At 38.7% G+C, this 14,388-nt stretch overlaps 1 long non-coding RNA gene across 1 annotated transcript in view; it reads right to left on the minus strand.

The window, feature by feature from the left end:
* Positions 1-14,388, minus strand: part of LOC137202265 (uncharacterized) — a 359,901-nt gene that overhangs the window by 27,217 nt on the left and 318,296 nt on the right. The window contains exon 4 of the long non-coding RNA XR_010932520.1: positions 2,402-2,517. This is a non-coding gene — a long non-coding RNA (uncharacterized lncRNA). The remainder of the gene's footprint in view (positions 1-2,401; positions 2,518-14,388) is intronic.

Genomic DNA, 14,388 nt, shown 5'->3' on the forward strand with positions numbered 1-14,388 from the left:
TTATTTTGGGGACTATTAGAGATAATGTAGTTAAAAAGCTGAACAGAGCACAGCATGCATGAATCATAGCTATTATGATTGAAAAAAATGACAAATTGACTTGTGAAAAACATAGGAAACATAATTTTTTCACAGAAATAGTATTTGTAAGGTTCTAATGGACCCACTAACACACTGCAAAATTAGCTCCAGATGACATTAATGGGAATGAAATGCAGACCTCTGTCACCCAACTCCAGGCAAGTTTCATTTACAACAGACACACGGAAAAGACTGAGATAGAAAAACTGAGAAAGCTGCTAACTTGCACTTAAACGTTGTATATTTCTGCTCTTTACTTGGTCCAGGAAAGTATATTAGAAAGTATATCTAGCCTAACAAGCTGAGAGTGTGCGGTATGGGTCAATTAAGTTTATGAAATAACAGAGAGAAGAGGCCCTCATCAGAGTTTGGTGCTTTACAATAGATGAAAAAGCAGAGAGAGCCCTAATCAGCTTACGTGGGCCTGGGTTTCTCTTCCTTACTCTTAGAAGAAGGGATCTCGCTTTATTCCGCTGCTCCCTAAGGAGAGCCCTCCTCCCTCCCTCAAGTATTCAGGCTAATCACAACTGGTGAGGTAGTCTCCAAGCTGAATAAGAAATCAAAAGGGAAGGGAGGGGAGGCAGTGTGGATTTCAGAGAAAAAATAACTTAAGAAAAAAGTATGTTCTCAGAGGGGGGAAAATTAGAGAATCAGGTCGCTGAGCTGGAGCCAGGAAAAATCCACATGAGTAGAAACTGGAGCGATGAAAGTATTTCATAGTAACACATCCAAAGACGGAATGTGCCTGGCCCAGAGGATGTTCTTCCCCCTCCTGGAAAGTGGCTGGGGGCTGAAAGACCTCTAGGCTTTTCTCTGTAATATTCATTCACTAATCAGCGCTATTCAGCCAGTCTCACATGTGGTCTTATGTGAGGTGCCCTGGAAAGCGCAAGGACCACATAGCAACGATTATAATCAAAACCACTGGAGACTCTCATTTCAGCTTCTGAAATATGAGGCTTCAAACGCAGACATACTTCCAGTGAAAACCAGCACTTTCTTTCTCTTTCTTTCCTTTCTTCCTTCCTTCCCTCCCTCCCTCCTTCCTTCCTTCCTTCCTTTCTTTCTTTCTTTCTTTCTTTCTTTCATGTCTACAGTTTGTTTAGATTCAAGTACTTGTTAATTATATATCAAAAGAGACAGAATGCATTTTGCCTAAAGCAAATATATAAATGGTTTAAAGGGCAGGCAAAGTGTCACATGTCAGTAGACATTAGTTGAAATTAAACTCTGCTGATGTGACTAGAATATTGACATCTCTGTTAGAGTCAATATCTCAAAATTGATGATGTGGTTTGGCATATGTATTTCCTTAATGACTTTACAGTATAATGTGAACATATATAATAGCACTCCACACATCTGAGGGGCTTAAACTCCTTCCTCTTGTGTTTTCGCCAAAAACTGTCAAACATTTTTAATCCAAATTTCAGTTGAAAATGGGATATGAGGCACAATGTAACATCCTGAAAATTTTGGCAAAAAAATATGTATATCTATCTATCTATCTATCTGTCTTGTTTGTACGGTTAATTATGCTGCAACTCAGGTAATACTGGGCCTGAATTTGGGGATAAGGACCTAATGGACCCATAAACACACTGCAAACTTAGTTCAAGATGACATTAATAGGAATGAAATGTAGACTTTTATCACCCAACTCCAGGCAAGTTTCATTTAGTACAGACACACGGAAAAGACTGAGATAGAAAAAAACATAGAAAAATTATATTTGCTCAGGGGGAAAAAAAAACCAAAGAGGAGTGTTCTTTTATCTTCCGTTTACTCATTTATCTCTAATTGCTGTGTTCTTCTCTATTTGCTCCTCTGCATCTTGCCTGACGTAATGAGGCTTGTTGTTGATGACTAAGGAGTTTTTGTTTTATTTTGTTTATCTGGGATTAGCCAGATAAAGTCTTATTCCTCTGTTTCAGCTCAGTTTGACTTTCTAAATTGGTGCATCCACTTATGATTCTACCTGGACCTGTGGTTCTGAACCCTAATTCTACAGGAGAGTCTGATGGACAGTTTTAAAATATACTAATCTCTAAGCAATTGAATTAGATTACCTGGAATAGGGGCCTGGGAGCTAACCAGTACCCTTTAATTTAGAAATGGCAAAACTCTGGTCCAAACTACCCTGTTTCAGTTATCTATTGCTGTGTAACAAACCATCCCAATACCTAATGGCTTAAAACAAGTTGCTATTTTTGATGATTCTGTGGGGCACATCTCGCTGGCTCTTCAGTTCCACATAATGGCACCTAGAGTCATTCAACTGCATTCAGTGGACCTGAAGGTCCAATAAGGCTTCACTCACATGACAGACACCTCGGTGATCTTCTGCATGGCCCCTCTCTCTCCACATGGCTATCTTGGGCTTCCTTAGAGCATGGTGGCCTCAGGTAAGTCAGACTTTTAGATGGCATCTGGATTCTAAAAGAGAAGAAGCAAAAACTGTTAGTCTCTTTCAAGTCTTAGCTTTAGAAGTCCCACATCACTACTTCCAAATTCTATTTGTCAAAGCAAGTTACAAGGCCAGCCCAGATTCAGTGGGGGGAAATCAATTCTACTCCTTGATGTGAAAAGCAGCATGCACAATCGGCACGGAGTAACTGCTGGTGGCCATGCTTTGAGATTATAGATCACACGTCACCAGTTCCCAATCCTAAAGTCATGGCAGACATTTCTATCCCATCATGGCAGTCTCTCCCATTGGTCCAGTACGTGGTCTCAGAATTGTTCTCAAGGCTGTACCTCAGAGGTCAGAGGTTAATAGACTGGAGTTACCATGCAGGTCGAAGTGTATTGACAAACCTGGGCTATTGGGAAGATATAAAGTTCTAAACTCTCCCTGCTGTGGCTTATGAAGCAGAGGGATTGGCATTCTCAGGGAAGATTAAGAAAGCGCCAGTGGCCTCATGGCCCTGTCTAGGGGCGGAAGGTCAGTCTCATGAGTTCTCACAGTAATCCTGTGAATTAGGAATTTCAGGTTTTGTTACTCTCCTCTAGTTTATAAATGGGGAAACTGCAGCTGACTGAACACAAGGCACCATTTTAGGTGCTACAGAGGACATAAAACTTACTTAGACATTGTTGCAGTTCTTAGTATCATTTTCTGGCAAAGGAAAGGCATTTAAATGACTAATTATAATACCCAACAGAATGAAATGAGGTTACCAGAGAAGAAGGGGAAAAAAAGATTCTGGAAGACAAAGGCAGGAAAGAATAACTCTAAGTGGTGTGATCTGGCTGGACTTCATGGGGGACAAAGATGGTAATAGGATAGTTTCTTCAGAGGCGAATGATTTGAACATCAGGGGATTAAAAGAAATATTGGGAAAATTAAGCAAGTCATAAAATATCTTTCGTAAAAATATCCTCTTTAAGATCATGCTTCAAAGAAAAAGATGCCATTTCATGACATCATACATTTTGGTTGCAAAAATTATACTAAAACAAACCCAAGTTGATTTGTTACTTGTTAATTCTAAGAATTCCCATGTAAGTATACATGCATAACTAAAGAGCCCTTGAGCCACAACTAAGGAGCCTGCCTGCCGCAACTAAGGAGCCCACGTGCTGCAACTAAGACCCAGTGCAACCAATTATATAAATATAAATAAATAAATATACATGCATAACATAAACTTTAAAAAATATATATTTTAATAAAGTTAGTTTCATAATTTTAGTTTTCTTTTTGAAATGGATGTCCAATCAAACCTATTTTTTTTACTACTCACTATGAAAGTTAAGACCCTAGTTTTGGTTGATTCATTGTAAGTGGCATCTTTTCTGGTACCAGTTATTTTGGGGTTATAAAGTTAATGCATAGAAAGTGCCTATCACATGATGAGGGCTTCATAAATTTTACTCTTTGTGCTATAAATTTCCATGGGTTTTGACAAATGCATTGTGTCATGTACCTACTATGCCATTATGATTTTTATTTGTGTAACAAAGTTTACATGGTGCTTACTATGTGATAGATGCTAACTCATTTACTCCTTTTAGCAACCTTATTAGACAGATACCATTAGCACGTCATCTCTGGTATAGGTGACAAAATTAAGACATAGACAGGTTAAGTAATTTCCTTAAAATCACACAACTAACATGGGTAGATCTGCACTGAGAACATAGGGCATCTGTGCTCCTAATCACTATACATCCTGCTTCCCTGGTGTTATAATTATTTATTCTACTTTGCTTTTATGGCTTTCTTCTCTTCCTCTTCTTCATCTTAAAACAATTTTCCTTTTACCATACACTGAATTTAACTCTTACCTGCTACATTTCATTACCAGCCCTCTCAATTTTTTAAAAAAAAATTTCATATGTTTATTCTTCATTCAAAATCTAATCATCATTCTAACTAAAGTTTTTTAAGTAATCACATTAAAATATAATTTATTCTATAAGTTGGAGACCAGATACAATATAGGGTAAGGGAAAAAATACATAATATTTTATTGAAGTATAATTGACATATACCATTATATTACTTTCAGGCGTAAAACACAATGATTCGATACGTGTAAAAACTGCAAAATGGTCACCACAATAAGTCTAGTTAACACTTGATCAATTGTTACTGAGTTCAGAAATTTGAGGTGTGCAGACAGATAAGAGCTCCCTGCTGAAATCATTGCACAAAAAATGACAGTTACTCTGACACTAACACGCTGTCCAGATGAAGCACAGCAGCTGACTGACCCTTGTCTGCTTTGGAAACAAAGGCACTTAAGAATCCAACCTGAGATTTTAAAGGAAAGGCAATCTGAAAAGTTAATACAACCTTTTAGTCAGTTGTAAATGGCTTCTATTTCCCTATCATTCTCAAAAAAATACAAAAGCAGACTTTCTGTCACCTTTAGAAATTCTAGGAGCTGCTAAAGAAATGGATAATATTTAGAAGTGGATTCCAATCACTTCTGTGTCTTTTCTTTGGGAAAAGAGGGTGCATATCTTGAAGATATTTATAAAAAGCTTCCAAGGAGACACAATATCTAGACCAGGACACATTAACTATTCTCTTCTCAATGGATTTAGAGTAAAAATATACGTGGAAAGAGTCAGCAAAATTATTCAAGCAAATATCATATGGGTGTTAAGAAAGAAGGCCATTCAATTCACTAGTTACTTCCTACATATTGGTGTAACAATCAAAACCGATTTTTGTCAGAGGAATCTGAGCTCAGAGAGCAGACAATTCAAGTTTGATATTCACTTGGCTTTTAAAAACTCAAAAGGCAATATTTTTGGGAATGCTAAGACATTCTACTTTTCACTGTGCTATGAGCAAGGCCAAAATTGAGGCCAATGACAGTGGAAATTATACTACTAATCCCTGGGTATTTTCCTAAAGTTCTCTGATGGATAATAAGGGGGAGGTAATTAATGTCAATTGAGTGCCTGCAAGGTACTAGACACTTTTAAAATGTTTCATTTAAACCTCCCAACAATCCCATATGGAAATTATAGACCAAATGAGGAATTTGTTGTTTTTAATGCAAAGGAAGTTATTCAGTGTGAGAAAGCTGTAACTGTGAGAGATGTTCATTCTCTTTTTCACATAGCGAGTGGTGGAGTTAGGACCAGAACTCAGGTCTTGAGTCTCTAAGCTCCATATTTATTTGTTCCACAGTATCTGTCATTAGCTTATGAGATGGAGCTGCAGGGTAGGCTGGAGGAGGTGGGTGCAGGTAGTGGGAAGGCAGCTTCAGAGAGGAACGGTAGGGCAGAGACGAGGGCGGCCAAGGTAGGGAAATGTAATCAGGGGACTGGCTGGCCAGGGAATACTTGAACAGGAGCCTCTGCCTTGATGGGCTGGCTTAAAGTCCTAGGTTTGATTCCGTTTTCTCTTTCACCTATTAGATCCAGTTCATGGGCAGCTTCCCACAGCCCTTTAAGAGCTACCTCCCTTCCACTGGTGGCGTAATGCTAACCAGAAGGCTGAGGTGTTGCAGGCCTTCTTCAGCATGGCAGTATTTCCAGTCATTAGATTATTTTCCTCAGGGCCTAGCTCCAGAGAGGTCTTGGCTTCTCAGCCAAAAGGACCTGGGATTGCCAAGCAGTAACTCTTTAATTTATTGCCCCTGTTCTACATTCCTGACCTGTGAGTACTTGCAGACACAGAGACCAGCTTTCCAAAGCCCAGCATAAGCTGCTTTAATTTTGTCATTGTCCTATAATTTCATGGAAATGGCTGCTATGAAGCCAACAAATGACTAATAAAATCCCTCTGCCCACTCATTTTTAATGTCATTCTGGAACTCCAGAACAGGGACCATCTGGTCATGGTGCTTACTTTAATATAAAAGAGGGGCTGAGTTGAAAATCATATTTCTGAGAGAAGGCTGGAACGAAACTTCTGTTTGTGAACCCAAAGCACAGCAAAACAAGTCTAGCGTTTCATTTGGGGCAGTGATGAGACACACTGAGTGCTGCACAGGCAGCTCTGCCTGCGGAGAGGTTAAATTTTGACACACACACACACAGATGATATACAGATATCAATCAGTACTACTAACTGTCACATTTATTGAGCACTATCCATGTGTCAGGCAATGTGCAACACACTCTGGATTATTTTGCAATAGGCAAGTATTAGTGTACTCACTTTATAGGTGAAATAAGTAGAGACTTACGGAAGTTAAGTAAACCTGCTCCAAGTCACACAGCTAGTAAATAACAGAGCGAGGCTTGGAAAAAAGGTCCGTCAGTTTCTACATATGTGCCCTGAGCAATTGACTTACTTGACTCATTGCAGTAAGGGCTTTTGGAAGAAAAGCCATCCTAAGCAATGACTAATCTTTCAAGCACGTAAATTTTAGTACCAGAAAGCTATGTGGAGATTTTTTTTTTTCCTATTTTACTTTGGAATTATTTTAGATTTTACAGAGAAGTTGCAAAGATAGCAATAGAGTGCTCCTGGCTACCTTTATTCAGCTTCTTCTAATGTGTATATCTTACATAACCATGCTACATTTGTCAGAACTAAGAAATTATCTTTGGTACAATACTAATAACTAAACTACAGACAGATTGTTCAGATTGTGGTATAATTTTTATTTGCAAGTTTCTCTTGTAACTTTTGATTTGATCATCCTTTTTAGGATCTTTTTTTTTTTCTTTAGGTAAACTTAATTTTTTCTTAATTTATTAAGACTGGTTTTTTAGAGCAGTTTTATGTTCACAGAAGAATTGAGAGGAAGGTATTGAGAGGAAGAATTGAGAGATTTCCCATATACCCTCTGTTGCCACACATGAATAGCCTTCCCTATTATCAACATTCCTTACCACAATGGTACATTTACTACAATTGATGAACCTACTTTGACATGTCATCATCACCCAAAGTCCCTAGTTTATATTAGGGTTCACTCTTGTTGTATATTCTATGGGTATGGACAAATGTGTAACGTCATGTATCCTTCATTATATTATCATACAGAATAGTTACACTGCCTTAAAATTCCTCTGGGCTCCACCTATTCATCCCCTCCCTGCCAACCCCTGGCAACTACGGATATTTTTTACTGTCTCCATAGTTTTGCCTTTTCCAGAATGTCATGTGGTTAGAATCACGTAATATGTAGCCTTTTCAGATTGGCTTCTTTCACTTTTAAGAAAACTAAATATGTATTTAAAGTTCTTCCATGTCTTTTTTTTTTGCTTTGCGGTACGCGGGCCTCTCACTGTTGTGGCCTCTCCCGTCGTGGAGCACAGGCTCCGGACACGCAGGCTCAGCGGCCATGGCTCACGGGCTCAGCCGCTCCGCGGCATGTGGGATCTTCCCGGACCAGGGCACGAACCCGTGTCCCCTGCATCAGCAGGCGGACTCTCAACCACTGCGCCACCAGGGAAGCCCTCTTTTTCTTTTTGTAAACATCTTTATTGGAGTAAAATTGCTCTACAATGGTGTGTTAGTTTCTGTTCTATAACAAAGTGAATGAGCTATACATATACATATATCCTCATATCCCCTCCCTCTTGCATCTCCCTCCCACCCTCCCTATCCCACCCCTCTAGGTGGTCACAAAGCACAGAGCTGACCTCCCTGTGCTATGCGGCTGCTTCCCACTACCTATCTATTTTACATTTGGTAGTGTATATATGTCCATGCCACTCTCTCACTTCGTCCCAGCTTACCCTTCCTCCTCCCCATGTCCTCAAGTCCATTCTCTATGTCTGCATCTTTATTCCTGTCCTGCCCCTAGGTTCTTCAGAACCATTTTTTGTTGTTGATTTTTTAGATTCCATGAATATGTGTTAGCATACAGTATCTGTTTTTCTCTTTCTGACTTACTTCACTCTGTATGACAGACTCTAGGTCCATCAACCTCACTAAAAATAACTCAATTTCATTTCTTTTTATGGCTGAGTAATATTCCATTGTATATATGTGCCACATCTTCTCTATCCATTCATCTGTTGATGGATACTTAGGTTGCTTCCGTGTCCTGGCTATTGTAAATAGAGCTGCAATGAACGTTGTGGTGGATGTGTCTTTTTGAATTATGGTTTTCTCAGGGTATATGCCCAGTAGTGGGATTGCTGGGTCATATGGTAGTTCTATTTTTAGTGTTTTGAGGAACCTCCATACTGTTCTCCATAGTGGCTGTATCAGTTTATATTCCCACCAACAGTGCAAGAGGGTTCCCTTTTCTCCATACCCTCTCCAGCATTTATTGTTTGTACATTTTTTGATGATGGCCATTCTGACTGGTGTGAGATGATACCTCATTGTGGTTTTGATTTGCATTTCTCTAATGATTAGTGATGTTGAGCATCCTTTCATGTGTTGGTTGGCACTCTGTATATCTTCTTTGGAGAAATGTCCATTTAGGTCTTCTGCCCATTTTTGGATTGAGTTGTTTATTTTTTTGATATTGAGCTGCTTGTATACTTTGGAGATTAATCCTTTGTCGGTTGCTTCATTTGCAAATATTTTCTCGCATTCCAAGGGTTGTCTTTTCATCTTGTTTATGGTTTCCTTTGCTGTGCAAAAGCTTTTAAGTTTAATTAGGTCCCATTTGTTTATTTTTGCTTTTATTTCCATTTCTCTAGAAGGTGGGTCAAAAAGGATCTTGCTGTGATTTATGTCAGTGTTCTTCCTATGTTTTCCTCTAAGAGTTTTATAGTGTCTGGCCTTACATTTAGGTCTTTAATCCATTTTGAGCCTATTTTTGTATACGGTGTTAGGGAGTGTTCTAATTTCATTCTTTTACATGTGGCTGTCCAGTTTTCCCAGCACCACTTATTGAAGTGGCTGTCTTTTCTTCATTGTATATTCTTGCCTCCTTTATCAAAGATAAGATGACCATATGTGCGTGGGTTTATCTTTGGGCTTTCTATCCTGTTCCATTGATCTATATTTCTGTTTTTGTGCCAGTACCATACTGTCTTGATTACTGTAGCTGTGTAGTATAGTCTGAAGCCCGGAGCCTGATTCCTCCAGCTCCGTTTTTCTTTCTCAAGATTGCTTTGGCTATTTGGGGCCTGACCTCAATTTCTATGTGCCACATCAACTTTCCTTCAGGACATATCTTATGATTGGAGTTCAATTTCAATTGTCTCTCTAGCTTGATATTTAGGTTTTTTTGTTCTTATTGTTGGACTGTACCCTGAGTCTGCTTACTCAGTAATCACATTTCATAAGGGAAGACCCAAATCCCCTGTGCTGACCATTAATTTATTCCATTTTTACAGAGAAAATGTGAACTTAAAGTGAATGGTCTGAATTACATAGCACACAACTGGAAAAATTAAAAGACACAGGGAAGGAGAGAAAAATTCCTAAGTATTCTTTAGTTGTTAGGACAAGTGGAGCTTAAAATAAAAATTAAACAGAGATCAAACATCATAGAAAGGTATATTTTGGAAAAGAACTTAAAAGTCTTTTCCCTGCCAAATGTCAGAAATACTTTAATCCAGTTTTGGAAAGGAATGTTGTCATAATTCACAGTATTTAAACTTGGGCTTTGACCAGGCAAAACAAGTATTAAAATCAGACTTAACATGTCTGAAACAAATTTATCATTTTTTTTTTCTGAAGTCAGTTCCTCCTCTTGCCCTTCCTGATTTTATTATTGGGTCTGCTGTGTTCCCAGACACAAGGCTAGAAAAGTCAGTGTCATTTTTATTGTGTTCATGCTGATATGCAATAGGTTACCAGTTCCTGCTGACTTTGCTTCTGTCACTCCCATATTTGCCCATGTTTTTCCATTTTTATTGCTGCTATTCCTTTGCTTAGGTTATTTTACAAACCTCTTGATCCATGTGCTTCAAGTATATGTGTGGGCAGTTTAATTTCTAATGTATAGTCGCTGCAGGTCATCAATTTGTTAAAGAACTTCAATGGCATTCCCATACCTACTGGATTTAGAATAGACCTTTACTCTAGCTGTTGAGGTCCATACCCTTGCCCCACTTTACCAGATGTATCTATTATGACTCCCTTCTTTGTACACCATAAACCAGCCCTACTGGTTTGTGTTTTTCCTTGAACTGATACTGTCGCAGGGCGTTTGCACATGCTGTTTCTTCTGCTTGGGAAGGCCTCTATTCCCACTCATAATATAAGCTACTGGCATACAATGCATGAGGGGTTAGCAAACTACAGTGTGAGTGCCAAACCTGGTCTACCAGACTGTTTTAGTCAACAAAGTCTTATTGGAACACAGTGACACTCATTCTTTTATTTTCTATGACTGTTTTTGCACTGAAACAGCAGTGGGAAGTAATTGCAACAGAGACCCTATGGCCTGCAAAGCCTAACATATTTACTTTCTGGTCCTTTACAAAAAATATAAGTTCTAATTCCCAATACTAATCCCCTTAACTGAATACCCAATTTAATGTGTTTCAGCAAAAATTTGTTGAGCTCCTACCATGTGCTAAATATACAAACACGGAAAAGATATGGACCATCACTCAAAGAACTTACTGTCTAGAAGTTATGAAAAATCTATAAATTAATTCCTCTACAACATGATAAGTAAAACAACAGCACATACAGGAGATCCCTAGAAGCAGAGAATAGGGAGTTATTGATCTTTTGGAGGGGTGAAGAGGTGGGAAAAAAGAGTTTAATAGCTGATTTGGGTTTGAAATTATGTACAGGAGTTTATCCTAGAGACAAGGGATTAAAGTCATTCCAGATAGAGTAACAGCAGACACAAAAGTGTGGAGGAACATAACCACATGGTCTCTTTGGGGAACCTCAGGTAGGCTCTTATGGAAATGAAATGGAACGAGATTGGACTATGGAGTCACATTAACCTGGGTTCAAAACTTGACTCTGATAGTCATTAGCTTCATGACTTTGAGTAAGTCTTTAGCTTCCATTAGCCCCATTTTCTCACCCTAGCAGTATTTACATGAATTAACTGATGTGACATTGGTGAAAGTTTCCAGCATGTTTGATATAGTGTATGTGCAAAAAAAAAAAAAAAGTGCTTCTTGGTATGTAGCAAAACAAAAAAGTTCATGTAGGTGAGCATGGGATAGGAAGAGTAAAGAGAAAGATATGCATCAGCTCAAAATACAAAGATGCCTGCTCTTTTCTCTGAATCTCAGTCTCAATTCTCCCGGTAGTACTTTTTCTTTCCTGTATTATACACGGCAGGTGTGTTGATCTCATCCTTTCTTCCAAATGGTGACCTCCTTGAGGGCAGGGATCTTTCCTTATTCCTTTTTGTATCTCCTAAAGTGCCTAGCACTGTGTCATATATAGGACAAGCCTCTGATGAATGCCTGCTGAATTTTAAATCTTAGATTGTGAGGGCATTTTTACAATAATCAACCTGTTATTTTATGTGAAATTGAGACCGATGAGTTGTAAGATGTTTGACTTGCTCAAGCTTGTCCACTTTAATGATCACAAGTCTAACTTGTAGTTTCCAAGAAGGTGGAATTTGTTTTTGTCCTTTCTTCTACTCTTCCCTCATGCGTTCATTCTGGGGCAGTTTTCCCTTTCAGAAACACCCTCCACCTCACCCTCCAGGTGTCCACTGCTTTTCCAGATATGGCCTCTATCTGTTGTTACATTCACATTGAGATGCTCAGGATTTGTATCATACCTTTTCTGGGAAGGCATGTGGAAAGGAAAGTTAGAATAATCAGAAGTGGATTGGTAGTAGGATTTTAGGCATCAGGAGGAAATCAGTATGTCTTCAAATCCTTTTGCAAAAGCAATCCTTAATCTACCATATATAAGGGCTGTCCTATGGGTCCCAGAACTAACAGAACTTTTAAGTACAGCAGTAATAGTTATCATTAATTAAGAGCTTACTAGTAGTAGACACTTTGTATGAGTTGTGTCTATCCCTCACAACACTCATGTGCATTTACTATCCACTTTCACAGATGGGGAAACTGAGGCTCAGAAAGGTTAGGCAACTTTCACAAGGCCACAGAGCTAAGGAGCAGAGTCCATATCTGCCTACTTCATCAGAGTCTCTGACAATACCCTTTAATTGTCCTGTAACTGGGAAGGAGGTGAGATAATCTTTCAGGCTTCAGTTCCCTACGGACATTCCTTCTTTCCAGAATTTTCCAAGGTAATGCTCCTTAGAATACTTGCCTGAAAGCAAGTATTTATTTTGCAGGGTCCAGTGCAAAATAAAAATGCACAACTTCTTGCTGAAAAAGCAAGGAGGAGAAACTATACTCAATATTTTGTAATAACCTATAAGAGAAAAGAATCTGAAAAAGAATATATATATATATATATGTATATGTATATGTAACTGAATCACTTTGCTCTACATGTGAAACTAACAGAACATTGTAAATCAACTATACTTTAATTTACAAAGAAAAAGCAGCGGGGCGGGGGGGGGTGCGGAAATGCTATCAAAGGTATTAAAAGGTAAACTTTTTTTTTCTTCCATGGCCTCTCTCTTGACTTATCGTGGTGTTTTTTATTTTTTATTTAATGTCATTCTAAGCAGAAAGATATTAAAATTTTAAAGTATTTGCATGAACTTTACTGTTCATTTTTATATTGTGCTATGTCAGTTTTGAACGCAAATGTAAGAGCATATGCAGAATCATTGAAATAACACAATTTATATTTTGCAGCTCATACGTTCATATGTATTTTGTTCTTACCAGAAGAGTGGAAATGCTGCCCTGTGTTTACATTACTTCTTGATATATACACATTGTACCAACACTCTCTACATTCAGCTTACTGATGATTAAAGAGGAACTGAAAGGACAAGGAACTATGGGTTGCCCTATCTCTCCCTTTCCTTCTATGTCATCATTTTCAGTGAAAGTGTTTGGCTAATGCAGGGGAATAACAGGAGTAAAACATGATGGGATTCTTAAATTGATTATGTTTCTTAGAATCCCATTGCCTTTTATCTCTGTTCAAAGCATGTTCTTGTTCAGGCTGTAAGTGCAGACTCTTGGGCTTTCAGTTTTAAATGTTACTTGTACTCGCTTTCAGTCTTGCTGAACTTGCCCACGTCATGGGTCCACCAGAAACCTGTGCTTATGGGGCATCACGAACACTATATGCAAATGGGGTGGCAAGGAATGGCAGACGTATGTTTTGTGTATATCCTCTCTGCTCATGTGCATGCTCCATTGCCCCATGGAGCCTCGTTTATAAAATACAAGTTCTAAAATAAAATTCTTGAGAATTTCAAGATGGCGACAGCAGAGCATTAAAGCAAGTGTGGAGCCCCTCTAGCTGCACATGGTTGTATGCCCATGAATCTGACCCTGCCTGGGAGTTATTAATCAGTGTGCCAAAGGAAGAAGTTTCCACAAGCCAAACTGTGTAAACTTTCTCCTATGTCTTAGTACCTTTAACCACTTATCAACCTTCTTTGGCCAAGTGTTCAAATCCCACTCAAAAATCTTCAACTCACCCAGTCCTTAAGCTGAGGAAGAGAAGCCTCAGGCCATTATCTCAGATGTTCAGAATCAACTCAGCTTGTTTCTGATCTTAGTAACTGTACTTGTCTTCCCAGTGGCCGAGCTCCCACCCCACACTCCGGCTTTAGGCCCTAACTGGTCTTATCCGTATTTACCTTTCATACCCCATCTGAGTCTATATCTTAGTATAAGTACTTTTAGGGTTAGTCTATAATTTAGTATAATACTCAAGAGCAAAATTTCAATGATAGAAAGCCCAATTATTTAAAATTCTCTATTCTTAGCTTTATGTGAGTTTTCCTTTTGTTTTTATTCAACATTCAACAAGTATTGACCAAGTAGCTCCTGCCATGAGCAAGAGCTCTTTGTAGGACTGGGAGGGGGCACAGGTAAAGATACTGTGGTCAC

Source organism: Pseudorca crassidens, chromosome 11 (genome assembly GCF_039906515.1).
Source record: "Pseudorca crassidens isolate mPseCra1 chromosome 11, mPseCra1.hap1, whole genome shotgun sequence".
In the NCBI taxonomy this organism is placed as follows: domain Eukaryota; kingdom Metazoa; phylum Chordata; class Mammalia; order Artiodactyla; family Delphinidae; genus Pseudorca; species Pseudorca crassidens.